A 24477-nucleotide genomic window follows, 5' to 3' on the forward strand; every position below is an offset into this window, starting at 1 on the left:
CAAGATCTTCTGGTAGCACAAATGAATCAGGTCACCAGATGGGAAGAACAGAAAACAGTAGCCAAAACACCAAAATAAGGGCCATATGGAGTAGCTACAGAAGCATAACGTGGGGTTTGCTCTGAGGAAATAGTTACATGATAATAACCTTTTTTACATGACTTGGTTTTCTTTAACAGAGAGAGGAGTGAGCTATAAAGTATTTTTAATCCACAGCACTCTGAGGCACTGAGTTCCACTGTTTAATTATGGATTTTGTGAAGAATTGCTTTTTTATTTGGTCTGATCCTATTGCCTTGTTTGATGCTCCTTGTATCTTGTACTAGGAGAGACTGAGAATATAAATTTCTTATTCACCTTCTCCATGTCATTATTCATTTTATGACTTATTTTAATCCTTCTCCTTTTCCTCTTTTCAGGGTGTAGTTCTAATTCATTCCTTGTATGGAGACAGTCTTGTATCAGCATGCTTGCTGTCCTATATACCTTTGGCTGTACATGTTTATTCTGTGATGAGGAACCAGAACTATGCATATTATTCAAGACGTGTGCCTCATGGATTAAACACTGTCATTATAATGCTTCTGTTTCATTCTTAGTTCCTTTCTTAATACCTAAGAATATAATTGTTACTTCTGTTAAGTACTAAGCACAGAACGGATTATGAAATACACATTGTATTTTATGCCATCCCTTCCTGTAATGAGCCATTTCTATAAACCACTGGAATAGGTAACTAGCATATTCCACACACGTTGAGCCTACCGACCAACCCATCTCTACATGGGTTCAGTCATTAATCCATATGATGGCTCTGTAACCTCCATTAGTTCCAGTCATAAGCATGCTAGGTAAGTTGAAGTGCTTGCTACTTGATGAAACCTGTCGCAAGCATGATCCAGGAATTTTGTGTGAATCAGCAATCCCTAAAGTTGATCTTCTGGATCTAGGTTTACCCTTGAGACATGCTCTTCATATCCTCTTCCTATGGAGTCCAGAAAGGACATGCTAGAGAACATGTGGCCAGGACTTCTGGCAACACTTTTGTGAAGTAAGACAAGAGCTAAAAAGCAGGACCACAACTCAATGGTGCCCGTTAGCTCTGCAGAAAGTCTATCTGGAACATGTAGAATTAGAAGCAAAAGTTAAAAGTAGGTCTTGGGAGTGGCTGAACAGTCTAATTAGATGAAATCTACCCTTAACTGAGGAAACACTTCAAAATCACTTGACTATAGAAACACTTGTTTCTAGACTCTCCTGCTTACCTCATTAAAAGCAAGCTTTACTTTATCTCTGCCCTGGAGAGGAGTGGAATCCGAAGGCTATGTCTACTTCCTGCACTTTTGCTTTGTCCAGAAGAGGAGGCTTGCTTAGAGGTTATATTTCTTTACAGGCTTTCTTTTTCTTTTTGTTATTAAAAGAAGAAAGCTGTGTTTGTTCTGAGTCCATCTGACAAGTTTTTTCCTGATTTGTCCAAAGAAAAAAGGGAGAGGAGGAGTTGCCATTATCAAGACAAGAGAGTTTGAGGAATAAATCCAGCTGTTGGTATAACTTGAGGGCTTAAGTAAGACTGGAGCATCGCAATATGAAGTAGATGACAGTTTATCCTTCTCCCAGTTTGACTAAGTGAAATAAAGTCTAGGCTAGGATGGTCATTTCCCACAAGTCGTCTAAAATCTCTGCAGGAAGGTAACAGCTATTGTTCAGACTCATCCCCATAGCATTGCTACTATTTTACAACATTTGCACAAAAAATTAATGTTAACCCTTGATACTTGATGTGAATAAACAGATCCAGTGTCTACCATACTGCCTCAATAACTATAATGCAGTGGTTGTACTAAAACAAATCCCTTGGCTCAATGTGGAATCCTTTTTTCATTAATATGTTCAGCCGAACATATTCCTAACAGGGAAATTGAGGATTCCCTAGGGTAAACTGTAGACAGCATGAAGTTAGTTTATGCCAGCCGTTATTCTCATTGCTTACCCTACCCACTGCAAAAGGCATTTGGAAGCTTAGAGTGAAGGGGGAGAAAATATTGGGGCCAGAATATATATCGCATTACTGAAAGAGTTCAGGCTGATCCAGGGTACAGCAGCCCTGAACCACTGTTGTCTGTGCTACCACTTAGCTATGCTGAATAAGAGCTTGGCAGAGCTGAGCTTGAAGCCCAGGTTCCGGACAGTCAGTATAATTGTCTCAATTTAAGAAGTGTTTGCAACAGGGAAGTGCTCAATAAGGAACTAGTCTGGCGATTACTTAGATTTTGGCATATGGCATTTCTATTTCCAGTTGCCAAGGTATGTCTGAAATGTATTTTCTGTGTCATTTTGTGGTAGGAAGGAGAGCATATTCATAGCCCAAGTATCCATACCTTGTTATCCACTCACATACAAAAGCTCTGACTAAGATTACATGTGTAAATTGGCAATTTCAATCAGGTCATTTCAGTTGAAGATCCTACGTGCACTTGTGCATAACTGTGCTAGACATCTTTCAGCAGACTGATTCTTAAGCATCTCTAGTATGAGTGAATTTTGCAGTGTCTGCAGTTGGGTAGATAGCCAGCAACATGGGTTTTAAAATACGAATTCAACATGTTATTTGTTAATGCAGAATTTCACAGATTTTTATTTCCATATATTGCTCTTCTACTTGTCTGCTGATCCCTCTCTCAGTTGTTTTTTTGTGGTTCACAAAGTATTCTGTTCTAATGTACAAGATAAAATGGAGGCAGTGTCTGTGGTTTGAAAGGGTAGCTCATTGGAATTAGTGTGGTAGAACACAGTGTTTCTGTTTGCAACAAGCATGGTAAAGAACTTCTATGAAAAAAATGCCTGGATTTTAACTTTTTTTCTTCAAGTTTCTCCAGAAAGACAGAATGAAACTTGGTGCGTGTATCTCAGCTTTGATAGTCTTTGGAGTGGTGAACAGAGAGGTGAGGCAGGTCCCATTTCCCCATGCTGATGGTTAGCCCAGCATTGGGAAAGACTCCTTCATGGGTGTCAGTGTGAAAGTGTCTCCCACTACCAGCCCTCCCATCATAGGCAGTGCAGACACATCACGGCAGAGAGAAAAGTGGAGATACCGGGCTGTTTCATAGCTACCCTCACTGACAGACTGTATTCTGGGAACTCTTGCCAGCTGGCAGAGCTTACAGCAGTCCACAGGTTGCACTAGTATGTCCAAAACTGAGAAGAACAGAGAAGTAGGGAGCACAGCCAGCTCCCTAATGGTCTCCTCTTTCTGCTTCACTGAAGCAGATAATGTAACACTCAGTGCTTGTGTCAGATGTAGTCTGAAAGGATGGCTCCTGGTGCTGCCACTGTTTCATTACTGTCCCTCTCAATAATAACAGATAAAGACCATGATCTCAAGAGGGGCAGAGTGCCATGAAGTGCCATGGAGGAGCTGATAAGCCCCATCTAAGTTTTCACATGGAGTTAAGAGCTAGTTGTTGGCTTCACAGGAAATAAAGTGCTGTTACTACATCACCACCAGCTAAAGGTAATGTGCTGAAAACCTGTCAGACCCACTGGTCAGACTTCAACTGCCAGAGGTCTTGTTTTATACAGGAGTTTTTAAATTAATTCAAGGGGATTCTAACTGCTCTTCAAGCAAAATTTAATATCTAAATACCAGACAGATAGCATATCATACTTCCTTATGGTCCAGAAGCAAAGGGAGTTCAGCCTAAAATTCATTTGCAGACATCTGTAAAACACATTGCTATGGAATGACAGTAGAGGTGATCCATAACTTGAAGTGGGCACTTGTTCTTTATTATGAAATACAGATATAGTGACACAAAACATTGCTTTTCAAGTAAGTATGCTCAGTGCAGTCTAAAAACACAATATAACTGCATGCCAGACATTGATTTTCTGTTGCCAGTGAACATCTGCTTGATATACACAGACATCTTGTGATTAGGCTCCGCTCAGTAGCTAGACCAGCAAATGAAAGGGGTGGAGGGGAGGAGGATGAACAAGCTTTTTTTCTGCAAGCAATAAACAAACCATAAATGTGTTTATTTCCATAAAGAGTGGAAATAAAGATTCAGAGTTCAAAAGGTATTTGCTTTCAGCACATTTCTTCATTGGAAAAGCTGTTTGCTTTTCATTGGCAGTCATCTATAATCGAGTGTATTTTCTGGAGGAAAGAGATTTTCATTTGCTGAATTTAAAGACTTAGTGAATAAGGTAACAACACACATATTAATTTATTATATGCATGAATGACAAACAAACTGACTTATTAAACTAATTATCCAAAGCAGTACAGAATAAAAATGTTGTAATCTATTGTTCTTAAGAAATGTTACATCTCACCAGGGTTTTTTAAATCCTCTAATTCCTGTGGGCTGTAATTTCCAGTTTCAGAAAAATCTCCGTCAGCTCTGTACGTCATTGCAATAAAATCTAGTTGGGGCCAGATCGTACCATGATCCCAGTTTCTGTGCCTGAGTGACAAGTATCAGTGCTGCTAAACAAACTGGACACAGTCTCCATTTTGCAGATCCAAAACAATGTATTTCAGTAACTATAATAACCAAATGAACCAATGAACCAAACATCTACTGTGGTCTGCTAGCTAATTTATAGATCTTATACTTGCAAAGGTATATTAGCTAGCTTATTTTCCCTTTGGGTTTGTTTACTATGCATTTTGGAATGAGGACAGAAAATCTCCAGTTAAGGCATTGGTTAGAAAATTAGGAAGTGGGGATTCAGTTTAGAGATCTGCCGAAGACTCCTAACCACAGTTTATAGTATATCACCTTCCTCAGTTAAATAACTGAGAAACTCTTTTGCTAATCTCATTTCTGCCTGGGGCATTTTTGCCACTCGAGAAGATGTTACATTCTATAAAGCCACAAGGGAGTCATTCATTCATCTAGTCTGTCTTGCCACATAAAAAGGCCCAAAGAGCTCCCTGAATTAATTCCTGTAAAAAAAACATTTTATTTTTAAAAATTCTATAAGCACCTATGTAAAGAAGAAGAAGTAGGGAAGATCATTCTGTGCTAATAACTGGACTTTTCATTATTCTCAATATTGGCTGTCCCTCTAGTCTCAATGTGAAAGTTTACCATATGGCTGGAAGAATCCAAAAGAGATTGAACATATAGTTATTTCTTTGCTGAAGAATGCCCATCTGACCAATTCCTTATGGTGGAAATATGATATTTCTCCAAGTTCTTACAATTTGAATGCTTTTCCCCAATATCTAGCCAAAATCTTCCCTTCTGCACATTGAAACCAATTAGTTGTTATATATCTTCTTGTCTATTTCTGGTAAAAGTGTTTAATACAACATGGGGAACTGATATCTTAGCAGATAGCATCACCTAGTTTAGTAAGAACCTATTGCCTTCCTAAGTAGGTAAATTCTATTGAATATTTTTGCATTTCTGATAAACAGACATACTTATTTCAGAAGAGGTATTAAAGATCCAGCCTAGGACTATATATTTTTGTCATTTCAGTGTCATCTCTTGCACAGCGTATGCTAAAAAACACCATTCCACTCCTCATTAATACCTTCTTCTAGGTTACTTTATATCACATCAATGATATATTTTGTGCTTATAGAAATCAAAGAAATTTTGTTCTACCCAATCGGCATTAAAATGACATATCAAATATACTTCACTGTATATCAATTACTTGACTGTTTCCAAAAGGCTAGGAATGAACAGGAGAGGATTTTTTTCTTCCTCTAGGCAATCTCAAGGAGATATTGAGCCTCAAGGAACATTTGTTGTCTCATAAGAAGTACAGCAGGTATCTTTGCCATACATAGCCTTTCTAGTAGTTACTTATGGAATATCTTTATATTATTCTACAAATGAATGCTTGGAACATAAAATAGAACAAAAAATGCCAGAACTTTATACATTGTGTCCAGAAAATAAAGGTTTAACAACTTGTTAAAGCATATTGCAGTGCATTTTAAAAAGTCTTAGATTTACTATTAAACATGCATCAACCTATGTAGTAGTAGTCTAAAAAGAACCCATAAGAACAGTCACGTGTTTTAAATATATTGTTAATATTTGATGAAATTGCAAACCAACCAGTAAGCATACATGATAATTATATCCAGGTATTAATCTTGAATTTTTCAAACTTCTGGCTTTAGCCATCTTTGCACTTTTTCATGGAACATGAAAAAAAAAAAGCACATTCAGGCAAAAAAAAATTGCTCCGAAAATGATTTCTAAAAGATTTCATACTTAGCAAAACAGCACTGCTAGAGACTTACATAGCATTTCTTTTTGTTTTTAAAGGCCTAATCCAAAATCTATTTAAAGTTGATGAAAATGTTTTTATTGAATTCCATGTGCCTAGGATGTGTTGTAAATGCAAAAGAATTGCTTCCAACTGGAAAGAGAAATATTAAATACACATATATATTAACTTACATGTAGAAATATATATCAAGATTTTTTTTAAGAAATTCAGATTCTTTTTAATAGATTTTCATAGTAGCATTCTAACCAATTTCTCCTCACTAATTTCTTAATATTTGGGTAATGAAACAGTATCTTTTCCTCAGAAGAGCAGAATATAATATAATGGATACAATAGATAGATTACTATGTTAGGTCTCAGAACATATAAATTACACTTCTCTGAAATTAGATTCATTGTCTGTTATGTTTGCTTATACGGAATACATTCAGTATAATGAATATAATTTTTTTTTTTTAAATTTACAAATATTGTCCTTGAGAAATTCCTATCACTATTGCAGTAGTAATTAAATATGGATTATGAGTACTAATATGTGAGTCTGTATCCTCATGAAAGATATTCATGCTGCGTGTTAGATATCTATTCAGTTATTTTGAATACCCTTTTGATGAGTCTCTTTCCTTCCATTGACACAGGAAGTCTAATATAACCCTAAACTTGATAGCTGTGTGCCATGTGTTTCATTCATGCCTTGTAGTGGGGAAAAAAAACCAAACCAAAACACAAATGTTTAGAAAAATGTCCAGTAATTAAGAGTCATAGGAGTTACGGCAAGACACATCTGGACAAGGCACCTACATGAAATAATTATTTCTCCCTTTGTGAGAAATATTGGAAGCAATGGACTGTAGTCCTTTTTGTATTTTTTTCCTTGATGAATATTTCCAATACCTGGATAAGCACAGATGTAAATCTACATCTTGCCTCCGTGCTTCTTATTCCACCCTCCATCTGCATTGTTCTATTCATTGTAAGGTCAGAGCGTAGCTTCAGTGCATGAGAGATCTTGGAAGTTAAGTTTTGCTCCTTCTCCAGGTTCTCATTCATCCTTGCCAATTTAAAGCTCCTCGTATTAATGTATCCTGAACATAGTTGGCTTTCAAAACATTTGTTAAAAATACTATTAGGCAACTCAGTTTCCTTCTAACAATGTGCGATAAACAGATATTCTCTATGAAAGAACCACTCGTATAAAATAAAGAATTCATAGACTTATATATGTATTATATTATATCTTATATAGCATAAAGAAGCAAAAAAGAAAAAAATAACACAGCAGTGAACTGAGGGGAAAAAAGATTAATTCTGAACTGGAAAATGGGCTTACTAATTCCTGAATTCAGACTAACTTCAATCCAACTTTTTACTAAATAATAAATCAGTGAGTCTTTAAAGGCTAAGTAAATTGAGGAGTTGCTTTTTTCAAGTCCCATTTTTTAAAGAGTACTGCACTTTTTCTTTTGTTTTCTTAATACAAACCAATAGGCTGTAGTAAAAGCCTCTGTGCGTAGCTATAATAGGAGCTCTTCTCACAGAGCAGAAAGAAAAAGATAGAAATGTTGATTCTGGCAACCGAGAATATGCATTTAATCTGTGACCTTTCAGGCAGTCATCTTTTCAGGTTCAAAAGTACGTTTGTTGCTCAGTCAGAGACTGTGCGGAGTTCTCTGAGGTCCTTCATCTTTGGAGGCCTTTATCATGAAGACTGTGTTATTTTTCTTCTCTTCCTAACAAATATTTGTTTTATTATAAAACAATAAAACAATGCATGTTAGAAAGGGCACCAAAACTTTATGTTATTGTTCCATGATTGAACAATTCTCAATCCCAAGGAACTTGTCTAAACTTAAAATCTTAAATGTAAATGAATAGGGACACTGACATCTCTGCAACAAAAGACATTATGAGAAAAAGAAAATATTTTGATAGAATCATCTCTGAACCATAGTTTTGCAGGAGTGCTAAAAAGGCCATGCATCGTTAGATACATGAATTTGGGGCGAGAAAGTCAGAAAAATGAGTAATGTGAAGCAAAGGAAAATGCTAATAGGGACACGTCAAATGTGAGGATAAAGTCAGAGTACCAAATTTCTTTTACAAACATCTTCTGACTGATTCTGAAAGCTGCTGCAACAGAAAAAGGCTACTTGGGTGTTTTTTGAGGTGATCACTTCAAGGATCGGGAGAGGAAATTCCACTTCAAGACTCTGGCTGTCTCAGGAACTCATCTGAGTAACTATGGGATTTGCTTGGACTTAAGTACAGTAAATTATAAATTGTAACCTAATAGAAATACAAATGTCTTACAAGCTTATTATGCAAATAACATTTAATATGAAGTTAATACCAAGTTAACGGTCATTGACTGTAAAGTATCTAGAACTGGAAACAGAACAGTGCCAAAGTACCATATTATAAGACTGACCTCTGAATTTATCAGCACAAAGATTTACTTGGTCCTGTTGACCTATTTGTACAACTTATATTACATCCAGTTTTTTGCATGACACTATAAAATGTAAAAATGATGACCCACAAACTGACAAAGTTAACTAGTACCAAATTTTAGAATAATTCAGGAAAATTAATTCTGTGCTGATTAGATTCACAAACTGTGCATCTGAACATCATAGTGTTTCATGATGTAGAAGTAGTTCAGATACCACAAAATTACCTGGAATTCCTGTTTATCTGTAAAGGGTTTTGGTCATTGGTATGAATATTTGGATTATGAATACTTGGAGTGATATGTGTTTTCATCCTGGTTTTAATGTAAATTAGATGCCATTTATAACAAAGATTTACTTCACTGTGTCTGTTCTTAAGGGTGAAAATTATTGAGTGCTACCATACACCACTACACCGTTCTTCAAGCTCTGCTGAAATCAATGGAAGAACATAATATTGGATAGCAACACATGGTAGCATTTGTAAATGCCAATATGTATTCCATGTTGAAGTGTGTTATTCCTGCCTTACACATTGAAATAAGGAATCATGTAATGTATATGGATTTTGCAGTACATGTGTTGACTTTCAAAGTCCCCATAAGTTAGGAAATGTATCCTGTGTCATTCTTAGAAGGCTAGAGTATACTCTGCATTTCTAGATACTAAACTGCTAAGGGAATATCAAGAGAGAAAGTATTATTTCATTTCAGCAACAAGGGAAGGAGAGGAAAGATATTGTGTGTAGGCTTGAGAACCAAAAAACATCAGGACTGAGACTGAACTTTAATAAACTTGAAAGAAATATATATACAAGAAAATTTCATCATCTCTGTCTCACTGAATTCACAGAGTATTCAACAACTTGAGCGGAGGTAGACAAAAGGAATCAGAAATTCATGGCTTGTATTGCTTGTAGCCAAGTTGTTCAGTGGACTGTGAGTACTACTGGGAGGGGGGGGGCTAGGATTGATTCCCCGCAGTCAGAGGGAAGGACCTTTTGCTATTGGTAATAGTTTTTGCACTCTTAGTGCCAACTGAAAGAAATAGATGTGGCAGTAGCTAATGGCAAGTATATTGCTCTCTACTAGGGCACAGGCAAAAGCCTGTTACTGTTTACTGTCCATTTTCATCCAAATGTGTTGAAGGCTTTCACCCTGGCTGAGCGTAGATAATAGTAGTGCCAGTTTTGCACTTGAACTAGGAAATAGTTCCCTGTAAAGACAGGCAACAAATAGAAAATAGTCACTATATGGGAACAGAGGGCCATGCGACTTCTCTACAAAAAGAGGGTCCTCTGTTTCTTTAACTAGTGTTCAAACATGCATTTAGCTTTTTGATGCTATCCAGTCACACAAAATGTATGTGTAGCCTTTTTCTGTTTCTCAAAATTACTTTGCAGTTTTACAGGTTGTTTCCTCACAGTGATACTAGTCTGTAGGAAACGTTTTGGACAATACAGGTAATGAGACCTACAATTAAAATTACCCAGTGTTTTCCATTATAATTCCCTGTTACCAGTACGGATTTTAGCTTTATTATATCTCTGTGGATTGTATGGAGATTATTTATGCTGAGTATCAACAAAACTAAAAGTGGTACAGTGTCTTGAAATGATGTTAGATATCTAAGTGATGCTATTGGTAAGAAAAGTTTATCTGTTTTATTGGGATATTATATTTATTTATTCAGAATCTTTTGGATACATGAAGGTAATAAGAATTGAATAAAAGTGCAATAGGTACTTATATATTAGTCCACTGGCAGGAACTGTGAGGTGCCTCATGGAAAAAATGTACTCAGCAACTGTGGAAACTAAAGCTTCTTTTTTTTGCTGATGGCAGCAAAACTGAATCAACTAATTGACTCGGTCTATATTTTTACAGTTGGCTTCTAACATATTCTGAAGTTGGTTTTTACACTGCCTTTCTGAATTTCTGTTTCTGCTTCAAGAATGCACTGCCTTTGAAAATGGTCTGATCACCATCGTGCTACAAGTAATAATCAATTTACGGTAGGATAGAAACACAAACAGAGTCTAAATATACTCTGCAGAAATATGGGAGTTCTTTAACCTGGACAGTTTCTCTGCCTGGAACTGAGAAATAACACACAAAAAAGAAACTGCAAACAGATGGTATTTGGCATGCTTTTAAATGTAAAGATGAAGTAAACACAAATTATTCATGTGTAAAACCAGTGTGAAACTGGGAGATTTGACATTTACAAAGTACTATCTTTGAAATCAGGGTGGTTTTTTTAAATTCTTTCATTTTAAGTATTTTTGGTTCAAAACAACGGAAAACAAATTTAATGGCATGCCAGATTTTTATTTTTTTCGGAGCATTAAAATGACTCCTCAGAGATTCCAGGAAATTATTTATTCACAATAAATTAGAGCTGCTGAAACTGCCAGCCAGACTGTCTGCAGCAAAACTTACAAATGTTTTATTGTCTAGCATCATTGAAGTCCGCCAATAAAATTGGGCTTCATTCTACAGTCAGTGAAATATTGAACTCCCTCTCTATTGGGCTGTTTATTTAGTATCCACTCACGTCGTATGTGTTTATGCATGTGTGTGCATGTGCACTGACAAATGTATGTTATCTTATAAAGAGGAAAATCAAAACGGACATAGCTGAAGACAGAATACAAGGACCTTATATTAACCTATTTTCATTCTGAATCTTCTTCAGAGACCCAGTAATATATATTCGCTTCCAGCATTTATGGTTTACAAACATATATAGCCTTTACAAAGGTATAGTGGGCTAGTAAGCCATACAAACGAACTTTTGTTGATGCCCTTTAGTGTCACTGTATTTTTACCTCAGCATTCAAATAATGAAAAATTTATTTAGAAAAATAATTTGGAGAGTTCACAGATGAACAGAGTGACACCCGCAGTATGCCCCCACTTATTCTTTGGACAAAAGGGCAGGCCTCATCTATATGGTGGTTTTTTCAATATTTTTCTGAAGTATTACTTACAAATCAAGAGAAAGAGGTTTGTTCAGTCTTTAAAATAAAAAAAAGATTGACAAGGCATGGGAATTACAATAGAAGTAACTAAACGAGCATGCAGATCAAGGTTTATGCAATGTGCCTATCTTTCAGCTAGGAAGCAGACTGAAAACAACTTATCAGATATTAGAGATTTTTAACAGTTATTGAGGCTTCTTCAAAAATGCCCCTTGAAAGGAACTGGAATCTTTCGATTGGCCACATCAAAGCAAGCTTTGAATCAGGCATCCATACCATTCCCATAATGGGCCCATACAGACCCACAGAGGGAAAAGGTCCATGCAGTGTCTTCTACTGTGCAACTACTTCTGATGAATAGCTTTCATTTTAGACATTCCTTTTCACCACAATATTCTCTGAACTCTTGGTAGCTTTTTCTCTTGAAAGTTTAGTTAAAGAATTGTACCAATTTCACTTTTTAATCCTAACAGTAAAAATAGGTGAATCTACAAAGCTGAGTTATAGATTTACCATCTCTGTTAGTAAAGTAGCATTTCCATCTCCCCACTTTGTGCAAAGGCAAGTAGATCATCAGCAGTGCATTTACGGCTCTGTGAGAATAAAAGTAAGGGTTTTGCTCAATTAAGCCATTTATTACACTGCATAGCTAAATCTGTGGTTTCTTTAATGTAGGCCTACGACTTTCATAAACTGAATTAAGAGAAGGAGGGCATGAAGATGGAAGGGAGCCTATGACATTTTAAAATGTGTTTTAAGGGAGTGTTCTGATCTCATCTATGTCAATCAACACTCCTGTCTCGCAGGTACCAGAACTTGGTGTAGCTTTGCTGGAGAGTTATCACAGAATCCTCTAAAAGCCCAGCTGTGAACTTGATAGAGGAAAAGGAGTCTAAATTCTTCTACAACTTGGGCTGCCCACAGAGTGCTCCCTGAACGGAATTCCATAATGAACGCGATACATCATAAAGTAATACTTCCAGGGCATTTGCTCTATTTTCCCCTACAAGTTTGGAGAAGAGTGAATCTAGAGAAGCTTATTTAATTTCCCATTTCAGTAGGCCTTTGAGAAAGGTTCCTGAAGGGGCTTTGCAAGATGTAGGTAGGCTGAGGGAATCATGCTACAATTCTAGAAAAGTAGGTTTTACCTTCCCCTCCTGGGATGGGAGACTGCTATATACCTATGAAGAAGAGGAGAGAAAGGGAATGAATAACAAGCTACTCAAATTCCTGTATTCCTCACTCAGTTCAAACCTGTTGCCTGGCATTTGTTGCTTAATTTCACACTTCAAAGAATTTAAGCCAACAATTCCACTTGTTTCAAGAGGTCAAACAGACTTCCAGTTGCTTCCCTTTGCCCACTCTTATTTTTCTTTTTTTAAGTTGGACGTTATTGCCTTTGTGAATTTTCAAAGTGAATGAGATCAAAGCTTTTAGGCATGTTCTTCTGCAGTTTTCAACGGCTCTTAAAGTGATGCCAAAACATGATCTGAAAAGTCCCATTACATTAAGATTAAAATACCATGTTTTCTGAGGTACAAAAGTGAGATGGATGCTTAAAATACCTCTTCCAGAGAATAACAGAGGATAATTAAGAGAGTAACACAGGAAAATAGCAATAAAGGGGCATTACTCCTGTTTTCAGTTCAGTTCCACATTAGCTGCTTAGTTCCAATTCTACTAACAGCATGTTTTCAATAGAGTAATTACAGTTTTTGACCAGTGACAGTGGACATAAATGTGGTCATAAGGTTAGAGAGATGATGTGTTTTCTTTCAAATGTGTTGTGTTGAAGCCTCTCTACTTCCTTTTTGTTAAAAGGTATGCATCACTTCAGTTTTTACTTGCTATGTACTAGGATATTCAGTTCTTTGCCACTCTTGTAGTTGGAATTATCTGGTAGTGCATATAATCCATCCTGTATGGACTTTTTGACTTGAGTCAAAAGAAGGGCCCCAATGACATAGCAAATTTTGGATTAGGATTTTTCTAAAAACTTGCTTCGTCTATACATCATTGGAAACCAGTTACCATACTTCATTAATACAGATGATGCACATTGAGAGATAATGTAATCAAAATGGGACTGATGTGAGTCAGAAGAAACTTCAAGCCTTATTTTGCATTCCTGGTCTGTAGAATGTCAGAAGATACATTCCAGAGTTGCACTACATGTCCACCCCTCAACGCAATGTTTCCTTTAAAAGGGTGTCATTCATGACTAGGTAATTACTGCAACGTTCTAATATAGTGTTAACATAATAATAACTAATCAAGAGCAGTGATAATTGTTCATCCATAGCTGACGTCCTAAATTTTGCATCCTGTGACATATAAAACATAGCTGAAATTCCATGAAAAGAATTATAATTATAGAAAAGTCAGGTAACAAATCTACCACATAGAAAAATCCTTATCTGAACATTCTGATTACCTTTTGCTTCATTTTCAGGAGATTAAAAACAATTGCCATGCCCATTATCTTACTAAAGCATCATAAAACCTTATTGCAGTACAGAGTTATTATTTAACCATAAATTTAAATGAGAACATTGGATAAAAACTTTGTTTTGTGAATATTTCTCACTCCTCTTTAATGAGTCTTCACACTCCAAAATTATTAATCTGGGATGCTACACGGGCTCCATTTAACCCACATTACAAATCTATTTAAAGAAACAGATTATAAACTCCATAACATATGACTTGCATAATGACTTTGCACAAATTTGAATTAGGTATAACTCTGCTAACTTCTGTGGAATTACTTCTATTTTACGCAGCATAAATGAAGGAGATGCCTTCTTTAGCAATTAAAATATGTATGCATGTTTCTTAATTCTTTACTGTTCAACCTTGAAAGACTTTAGCTTTAACAAAGGATTACTTGTTTGTTTTCAAAATGATTGATGTTAGGATCCTATTTGACTATTAGTATGATGGAAATTACAGATCTCTATAATTCAGTGCTGGACTGCTCATAATGCGAGATCCCATTAATACTGTACAATAATGTACCTTTGCCATTCTTTGGAAAAGATACTACTTGTTCTGTGAAGCTAGCAAGAAATGTAGTATTTGATTGCCGTTTGTTAAGCCATTACCAGTATATTCCTACTAAAAACATGACTGATGGTATAATAAGAATTCTAAATTGTCATTTTCTTGGACAGTAATGCAACTTTCCTTGTAGTTTCATTATAATTAAATTTTATACTAGCTATTTTGAAAAGAGAATTCAATACTTAACTAATTATGAGGCAGTTTCTGCTCTTGACAAAGAATGAAGTTCAGTCAAAACGTCCTTGGGCTTTTCTAATGAAGTGAGACTGTTTTACATCTTAAATTGATTCAGAGATTGTTTATGTATTTCATTCCTGCAGAGGGATAAGAGGATTATAGTCTGATGTTGTTTGCTTGGAACTGATGAAAATTGCTCTGTGGATCAGCTGCATCCTGCTAGTTCTTTCTAGGCCTATTGTCTGGGCAGGGTGTAATTGCAATGTATATCCTCTAACAGATTTCCAACAGCTCAGAATTAACAAATGGTTTTTTTCCCTTCTTTTCTTTCCATTTTTTTGTTTCCTGAGGGGCTTGTTTTTGCAAGGCTTCATATCTAACCCTCACCATGAGATAGGAATCCACTTGTTGGGTACCAGTGCAAATCTGAATGGGAATTAGTCAACGAGGCAAAAATACTCACTCCTGATGAAATGCTGTCATTAAAAGCGAACCTATATATGCTAAATAACATCTATCCTGGTTTTATGCTGAGTGTGTGACAGGAAGGAAGCATTACCCTTCCTTTCTTCTCCCTTTTGTGCTAATGAGCACTTCACTTGATTTCTTTAGCACTCACTCAAGGAGACACCATACATTTTCTTACCTCCCCCACCCACTACCAATGTGGGGTTACAATTATAGAATCTGCTGAGGAGGGTACTAATATTACTTGCCCCAAAAGATATTTTCTGAAGAGCAATTATTCTTGCCAACGACTCTGAAAGAAAACCTCCGATCCTGTGTTTTCTGCTACAGATCATCTAGAATCCAGTTTTGTAAGAGGTGAAGATATCCAGCAAAATTGGTAAACATTAACAGGACCATAATTACTGTGCTTCCTGCCCTATCATCAGCATTGATTTCTTGCATGGTTTCCAATGAGGAAAGGAAGGAAAGAATGGGGAGAGAAAAAGTAAGGGAAAAATAGAAAGGTATTTTAAGCTTCAAAGCATCTCAGTAGAAAGAGAGCAGGTCTTGTGAGCAGAACCCTTTTCTACTCGCTTATGGCCAAAATGTTATACCAGGTCTAACAAACCCACACGGGAGTTGAATAATGGGCTTTGGTTGATATAGTCTTAGACTAGACACTTCTGCAGGACAGTATTATTAAAATTTTTAATGTTGTTCACGTTAAGCCTAACCCTGCCTACATACACATACAGACAGACACTATCCCATGATCCAAAGAGCCTTTAGAGTAACACATTAAATAATACACAAAGAGAAAGGCAGAGGGACAATTAAAGTGCAGTGTACTGATGGAATATATAGTGCTATGTTTGAAAAATGCCTATGTTAATGTTTAAGCTCTAAAACACGATTGAAAAAATCTAATGGCAACTGGATCCAATGGGAGTTTTACCACTGACTTTAAGCCTCATGGAAGGATAAAAAGTAATACACAGTAAAAAGGATGCCAGCTTGCACATGCAGGGTATAGCTTTTTCATCATTAGTATGGTGGTTAGCACTGTAGGAGGTATCATTACATACCGGGATTTTTTTATAACTTTCAAAATTCTTTCTCTGTCTCCGTTGTATGAATGGCCCTATTTACTCCTCCAAGAGTTGGGAGAGCTGGGGCAGGAGGTGGGGAAGAGAGGGCATGTTTCAGGTCTGACCAGCAAACACTCAGTCCTGGCGTTTTGAGGTTCTATGTGGGTCAGGTTTCATGTGTCTATTTTGGTACTCTTTACAGATAATGTGTACTACAAATTTAGCCCATCTCCAGTGGTTGGCACTCAAAAGTGAGGATAGCTGCTTTTGGGTAGCCCAGTGAAGGAAAATATCCAAAATATCTCCTAACAGATAGGCAGTGTATGTCTCGCCAAGAACACTAATACCCAGTACATTTTGCCAAAGCTAGCACTGATATCATCGATGATATTTGTCTTACTCTTCCTAGTTGTAATTGCTACAAAACCTTGAAGATAGCTTTTTCAGTGTTTAAAACTATTTTTCCTTCTTTTAAGGAAAAAAAAAAACCACTCTCTTTCATTACTTTATAGGAAGGAAAAGGAAACCTGCTTGCAGTAAGCTGCTTTCTAAAATCCTGAGGATTTCATTCTCTAATTGATGAGCCTTACAGAAACACATAGCAGTAAAGCAAGATATATAATTAATTCCATGCTTCTGAAGTAGGGGAACTTGTGAAAATAATAAAAATAGAGCGATAAATAGGTTCCTTTTAAGCAAAGCTCAGCATAATCTTTCTGGTTAGTCTTGCCTGTAAGAAGGAGCCATTTAGATTTTAGCTGCTAATCAGGAAGATATACCATGGTTTTTTTTTAAGCATCCTATGATGTTTATTTTCCCTGAAAAGAGTAGACTACAGTGAACCTTCTATTTCTGTTTCATCAGTTTCTGGACCTACGTTTGTTCTAATAAAAAGTATAATGCTGCCAACTCAAACAGCAGTGTGGTGAAACAGACTTCCAATAAATGATCAAAACCCAACTTCCACACATACAAATAAAGGAACTGAATGAGACTAATGATACCCCAAATAGCAAGGTACTCCTCCTTCTGCTTTCTTCAAAGTCACAAGCCATCAACAGTTCAAACTCAGTATTTAAAAGGGAAACTTGCAGAAAAACTGAAAGGGAACTCCAAGGTGTGACAATGATGAAAAGATCTTGAGGATTTCTTGTGGTAAAGCAAGACCAAGGCTGCCAAAAGAGCTGTTAAGGTCATTCTAAAGCCCCTTGTGTTACCCAATATCGTAGTTATTAAATTCCATTCTGTAACAACAACAACAAAAAAAATCAGTATTCTAACATCATTCTTTGCCTCACATACCTCTGCAAGTGCTTCTAGCCTTTTCAGTCAGACTTGCCCCAAGGAGAGCTGACCACCAACTACTGCTTCCCTGTGCCAATAAGCCCTGTTTCTCTGCCAGTATGGGTGGAGCACCCGTGTAAAACAATCTTCTCCCTGCGGGAGACTGTATCAGTCTTTGTGAGGGTGGCATGACTGACCCACTTTCTTTGGAAAGCACCTCAGCACAAGTCCTGTGAGCACATTCCAGAGCTCCCTTGTTCCCTGTTCACCCAAGAAGCAATTCCTTGGCAGCTTTCCTCCATGCTTCACCCTGCCCGCACTGAGTGTCTCTCCGAGGGCTTCCTCCTGTGTATGCTGCTGCTAAGCCTAATGATGTGGAGGCAGCTGTCAATAATGGGGAAAGAAACCCGGGGTATGATTTTCAGCTTTTTGGTGTCCAAGAAATTAGGCAGGAAGCTAGATATATTTTTCCAGTAATGGCAAAGTATGCTGGGAAGAGCTCAAGGAATACAAGACCAAATATAACAATTATCCAGGTATTCAGCAACGGTGACATAAGCACCACTGATGATGTTGCTGGTATCCTCACAACAGCAAAACTAACTGCTGAGAATTTGCAGCATAGGCCTAGCAATATTCTAACCTGTACTATCAGGCCTGAGGTAGGGCAGAATGCCCATCTCATGTTTACTGAAAAGTATATTCTTTACATAGCAATGAGCACCAATGAACATCTCTGCACCAGTGATTTTGCCTAAAAGAATCAAAAAAGGCCATATGTTGTGAGAGAAGAGGAAATGAAGGATGGAAATAGGAAAGAGTAAGTTATAGAAGTTTTGCTTCCCTTCAGAAATTCTTCTCAGTGGTTACAGTCCACTTTGGCCTGAGCATCTCGGTGAAATGGCTATAAACAGTTATGTTGTAAAACCAAGATGGACTTAAAACGGGAAAATATCCTCCACATGTTAAGTACAAAACTGCTCTTAATTCCTATAGGTTATACAAGGTAATGGCTTCTCATCTTAGTCACATGAACCGCCTCAAATTTTCTCTTTAACTATTCCTTGATCGGCTTACCTATGAACTTGACTTTTTCCTGAGGAGAAAAGGGAATTATTCTGTTAATGACATGAACCGGAAAAATGAAGAAGTAGACCTTCATTTTGTCGAAGAGCAAAATTTGGACTCAAGATGGAAATGCAGGTTGGCCATACTGTTAAAATGGCTTTTAGTTAAGCTAATTGTTTTTCACTTTTCTTTACACTTAAGAAAATGGGTTTCTTCATTGGTTCTTCTCACAAAAACGTTAAACAAGAATCTGTTCTCTGGCAGTAAGTTGGATTTTTTATGGGAGAAAAGCGATGACACACTAGTCTTCATTATGGTACAAAGACAGAAAGCGAAGGAAACACTGAAGCAAGTTTCCCCTTGTAATACTAGGAAATAGCTGTTTCAAAATAAACATTGAATAAAACCAAGGCAACTTTCCCCTGCCTGAATAAGTTAGGTCAGAGGCATGTATGAAATATCGGTCTCTTAGTCAGTCATTATTTAGCTTGTCTCAAGCATGTATATTGCCCCCTTGCTGGTACTTTTGTTTATCAAATGACCTGGTTAATTCACCCAGGTTTGCTCTCAGAAAGTAGTTCAAATTTGAACTTTTAATCAGTTGCAGTATTCAAGTAACCTTCAAGTTCTCCTAAAAAAGATCAATAAGCATAATATTCCCTATAACATGCTGTAGGCAGAGTGTGCATAAGTTCTCCCAATTTTAGAGGCAAAATACTTCTCAGTATAACAATTACTAAATGAAAGCGAGTTGGGTGTTTTTGTTGTTTTTATTTTAAACTATGGGAAGAAAATAATCTCCTATAACATGAATTGGTGACACATTCCAGTTTAAGAACTGCTAATTCTGAATATTTACCTCCTATCCCTCAAATCATCTGGGAAGCTTCTGTCATTCTGCAGTTCTCTTCATGGAACTGAGAGCCCTTGTGTCCCTTCAGAATATCGTATTTGGATGTTTGGAGTAAGGGGGATCTGCAAATCCAATCTTTTTATGCTCTGAGGGTGTTGTGTTATCAATGCACAGGTAGCACTCATAGTATCCCATTCCTAAGTTTTCTGAATATACTTCTGAATGTTTTCTAATGAATTTGATAATGTTGTTATAACCAATCAATTGGAATTGCTGTGATATGCTTGTCTTTCTGAAATAAGGCCGCTAAAGAATGCTTCAAAAGCCTGAATGCACGTATTACTTACAAGTGTTCTCCATACACAATACTATGTGCTGGCAATGGCTTCCTTTAATTTTTACTTTCTCAAAGTGAAGTTCTGGCTAACAGAAGCATAAAAGCCGCTGTTCGAAAGCATGTGATACAACTTAGAGACCTGTCTCCTGAGCTCTGTGGGCTGTGCAGCTCATGCTTGAAAAAATTTGAGAAAGAAGTTGTAGCATGAGGTAAAAGACAAACTGATTTATGCTTCACAGGGGTCTCCTGAGCTGTGGGTCTAGGTTGCCTTTTTCTGTCACTAACCAGTTTTGCCAGTGCTTCCATGATAGACTTTGTCTTCACTTTTTAAAATGCTAACAGGCTCCTTGTGGATGGGATCAAATGACTGCCCTGTTCCCTTCACCTGTGAAATTTCAGAGACGACTTGAAAAGGGCCATTGTTTCCCAGGAATGCCAGGCCTAGTCCAGGAAAGAAAGTCTTCATTTTCAGCAGGAATTTGGAGTCTGCTTGAGAAGGCCTTGCAGTTAGTAAGTGAAAGCCATGGCACATTCATTAAACATCTGAACGTTCATAGTGACTGGGCCTCACCCTTTCTGGGTTCTTTTGCTTACCCCTGCTGAGTGGCTGGGAAGGAGAAGGAAGGCTTCACCACTAAAACCATTGGGTTTGAACTATGATTAGCCCTCCACACACAGGTTTCTCTGTTCTTGGCTCTATCCTAAGCATTTATAGCACTTGGGTGCTTTCATGTGAATAAGCCTGTATGTTTAATGAGCATTTTGAAAAACATTTCTAATAGAATATACTTGTGCTTGAATACAAGGAAAAGATACAGTGAATGTATTCAAGGTCAGACAGATGAGGCCTGCTTCAACAAATTAAAAGTCACTTCTAGGGTGAAAACTGGGAATAGAAGTTGTGAGAATACTGTGGTATTTTTAAAACCATTTGAAACACAAGCACATAGGCAAACCACTTTTACAAGAATATACTTGGACTGGCCAACAGTTTTACTATCTAAAAGTCCTACTTGTTAAATTTCTGGGATATTTTCTACAGAATGAGTGAGAATGTTGCCAGGATGGATTGATGATGCTAATAAGGTGTATAACTTTCATAATTTTTATTAGGAGTACTTGATCTACTGTCATGAAATCTTTAATGCATTGCACAGTTGATGCAGAACATGCAAATATGAATACAAAGTAATAATGAATAATATTAGTAAATCTGTAACCAGATGGGTAAGGGAAAGATAGGAGAAGTCTTCCAAGGGTTTTTTAACCTGTTTTTCAAAGGAATGAGGAATCTGACCTGAATATGAACTGATGATAATAAGTACTGTGCTCAGTGAGCCGAAGCGCTGGAAATTTTATTTTTTGTACAAATACATTTCTTCTCTGTTTTGTTTTCGGACCTCATTTAATCTCCAAATGGTAACACTCTATTGACATTAAATACTCAAATTATAATAAACTGAATGTGACTGTTTTCTGAAAGTATGGACCAGAATGTAATAATGAAGCTAATAAATAATGTATCTTAGAAAGCTCAGGAGTATAACTTATGACATTTTGGGTTTTTTTCTTTTTAAAGATGTTTCCTGTGATCTAGCTGGAAAAAAAAAATATTGTAGCACTGTGTGTCCTTAGACCCTGGTATAGATGGCACACAAAAGGAAGCTTGTCCTTTTGGGACCTGGCTCTGAATCAATTACACACGACAGAGAAATACTCTTTTGTGGCTGCTAAAGTTCAGGAATGAATTCTGGCAGGCTTAGCCAATTCCCTAATGCAGCATCGACATTACCAACATCAAATTGGCAGCTCTTGCCTGTCCCAATGGGGACAGGGTAATGAATGGATTTAGTTAAGGTGTCCTGACTCATCTACAAAGTGCCTGGTATATGCACCAATGCTCTCCTGTATAACATCCAAAAAGCTGTCATTCAAAGAAAAATGAAGTTTAGAAAGTTTGCTGGCGAGCACTAGTATAGCACACGACCGGGTTTCAGTCTGCCCCGAGTGCTCTAGAAAAAGCTACTGTTCATTTTCCTTTTAACTGGTAGATGCTAAGGCACTATAAGAGAAGTACGTTTGTCATAATCTATGATTTTTCACTACATTTTTAAGGAAGATGATTTCTTTATGATCTTCACTATTTCTTTCTTTTTTTCACCATCCCTTCAAAATAATTTACACCATGTCAAAAGACTGCTTGGCCTAATGATAATTTTAAGTGACTTTCCTTAGAATAAGGCACTATCATTCTTGAGTCCCCAGGCAGTGTGTTTATGAACTTCCAGAGTGTGATACAAATATATTTTTCTGTGAGGCTCTTACCCCTACCTGACTATGCAGTGAAGCTTGACAATAGATGCAAAAGTAAATACATCAGAAAGCCCAATGAAATCCAGATTCTACAGGTTATGATCTGCCTGTTCTTTTATTTTCTTTCCATGAGTATCTCTAAATCTCTACTCTTTTTTTTTTTTTTTTAATAGGGCCTATTCTTAAAATTTCATTATATTTCTTTTTAATGCAAATGCAAAGAAATGGGGAAAATTTTTAACTCCATTTGTATTTCAGTTTTTCTGTCCTCACTCATGTCCCTAAAATCCATGCCAATGTTCAGGGTGAAAAAAGTTAATAAGAGTAAGAATTTGGTCTCATTATACACACTTTTCTGTTTAACCTTACCTTTTCCTTCATTGAGAAAAATGAGAGAGAATAAAATAACCAAGGTTAAGTTTAAGTTTCCTTGTGTATTTCTGTTGCTTCAGCAAAGATGGGTAACATTCATGGAGTCTGAAGGCACAGGTGATCAAGTGCAAGAGAAAGATAATAAAAAAATAAACTAATTTGAGTCATTGGAATGATCTATTTGACTGTTTCTTTCAGTATGAAATTGAACTCTGACTTTTTGAAGGGCTTGTGTCAGACAAATTAATTCTCATCTTCACACTACTGTAAATTAGATTATATTTCACTGCACAAAATTGCATTGGACTGGCATCTAACGTGTTAGGAACGAAGCCCATGTGCACAATTATAAATATGTATATATGTATGTGTAGTTTCTATAGGGTTTGTTTGTTCTTTCAGTGCTTTCAAATTAGTAATTGATTTGCTGCCATGCATAAGTCCCTCAAGGAATTACATCAGAGAATCATTTAAAATATTTGCAGAACCTCCCAAGCAGAACATGTTATAAATGTTAAATGCATAGAGAGATATCACCCATTTTTCACCCTGGCTATGATAACCAATATGGAAAAAAAGAGAGAGAAAAAAGTCTCAATAACAAAATCCACATTGAAAAGTTAGGCACTTTGAACTTTCCCATCACCTTACCAGTGTTTCCCCACAGGCTGCCTAAAAGACAACTCAGCAATGTCTGAATGGAACTGCACACAATAGCTCCTTCACAAGTAGGTCTTTAATTGATTACGGCTGTGTTTATAGAAGCAGAAGAGAATTTACTCAAAATGACAGATTGCCTTTAGTGTTAAAATAGTTTAGTAATGTTAATGGTAAAGGAGGTCCCCGCTACCTCCTCTTCAGCTGCATGAAGTCCTAAAGACGAGTTCTTTGTTACTTCAGCCTCCAACTGCTTTTTTCTTTCCCTCCTCCCCTCCCCGCTTTTTTCGTTCTTTCAAAGTAGTGGTATTCCTAACTTCATGGATTGCTTGAGCTGTGCAAATTTACATAGAGAATAGCAACTGACTGACTCTTGCAAAGTTGAAATCCTCCAAAATTGCAGATTCAAATTTTAAATATGAGAAAGTAGAAGAATAAACAATACAAATCTACAGGAACTCATCCTTGCTGCACCCCTGCCTGTGTCAATTTGCTCAGATAATCACAAAGGCAGTGTTTGAGAGTACAGTCAAAAGGTTAATCCAAAGCAAGTAGTGGGAGTAAGTTCCTTTTTTCTATTTATATTAAAATAAACTCCCACCTAACAAGTTAATCGTGCAGTGGGTGGATGTGGCTCTGAACCCCTCGAGCCCCCGCGGGCGCTGGCAGCGCAGGCCCGGGGCGGGAGTCTGCCTGGCCTCCTCTCAGCTCCGCGCTCGCAGCCCAGAGGCGAGCCCCAGACCCGGCCCGCTGGGGCCGCGCAGCCCCAGATTAACCCTGTCTCCCTCTGCTCGGGAGATGCCTTGCATTTCCCTCTTAATAGTGACCTCTAACGGCTACAGGCCTGAACATCACGGGCTTTGTTAACTGAAGAGAGGAAATAGCACCTCCCCAATAGAAAAGATTATTGTGCTTTCTTAGCACAGGGTTTAGCTTCAAGACAGATGTTTAGTTTCAGAACTGCAAGACTGTTTAAAGCCTTAACACAACTTTCAAGCCTAGAGAAAGATGTCATCTTCGCTTTTCTGATATTTTAAAAAATATTCTAAAATTTTAATCTTTTTTCTGATATTTTAAAATAACTTTTAACTACGATTTGTTAACTTCCGGAGTCTCAGATT

This window comes from Calonectris borealis, chromosome 8 (genome assembly GCF_964195595.1).
Source record: "Calonectris borealis chromosome 8, bCalBor7.hap1.2, whole genome shotgun sequence".
In the NCBI taxonomy this organism is placed as follows: Eukaryota; Metazoa; Chordata; class Aves; order Procellariiformes; family Procellariidae; genus Calonectris; species Calonectris borealis.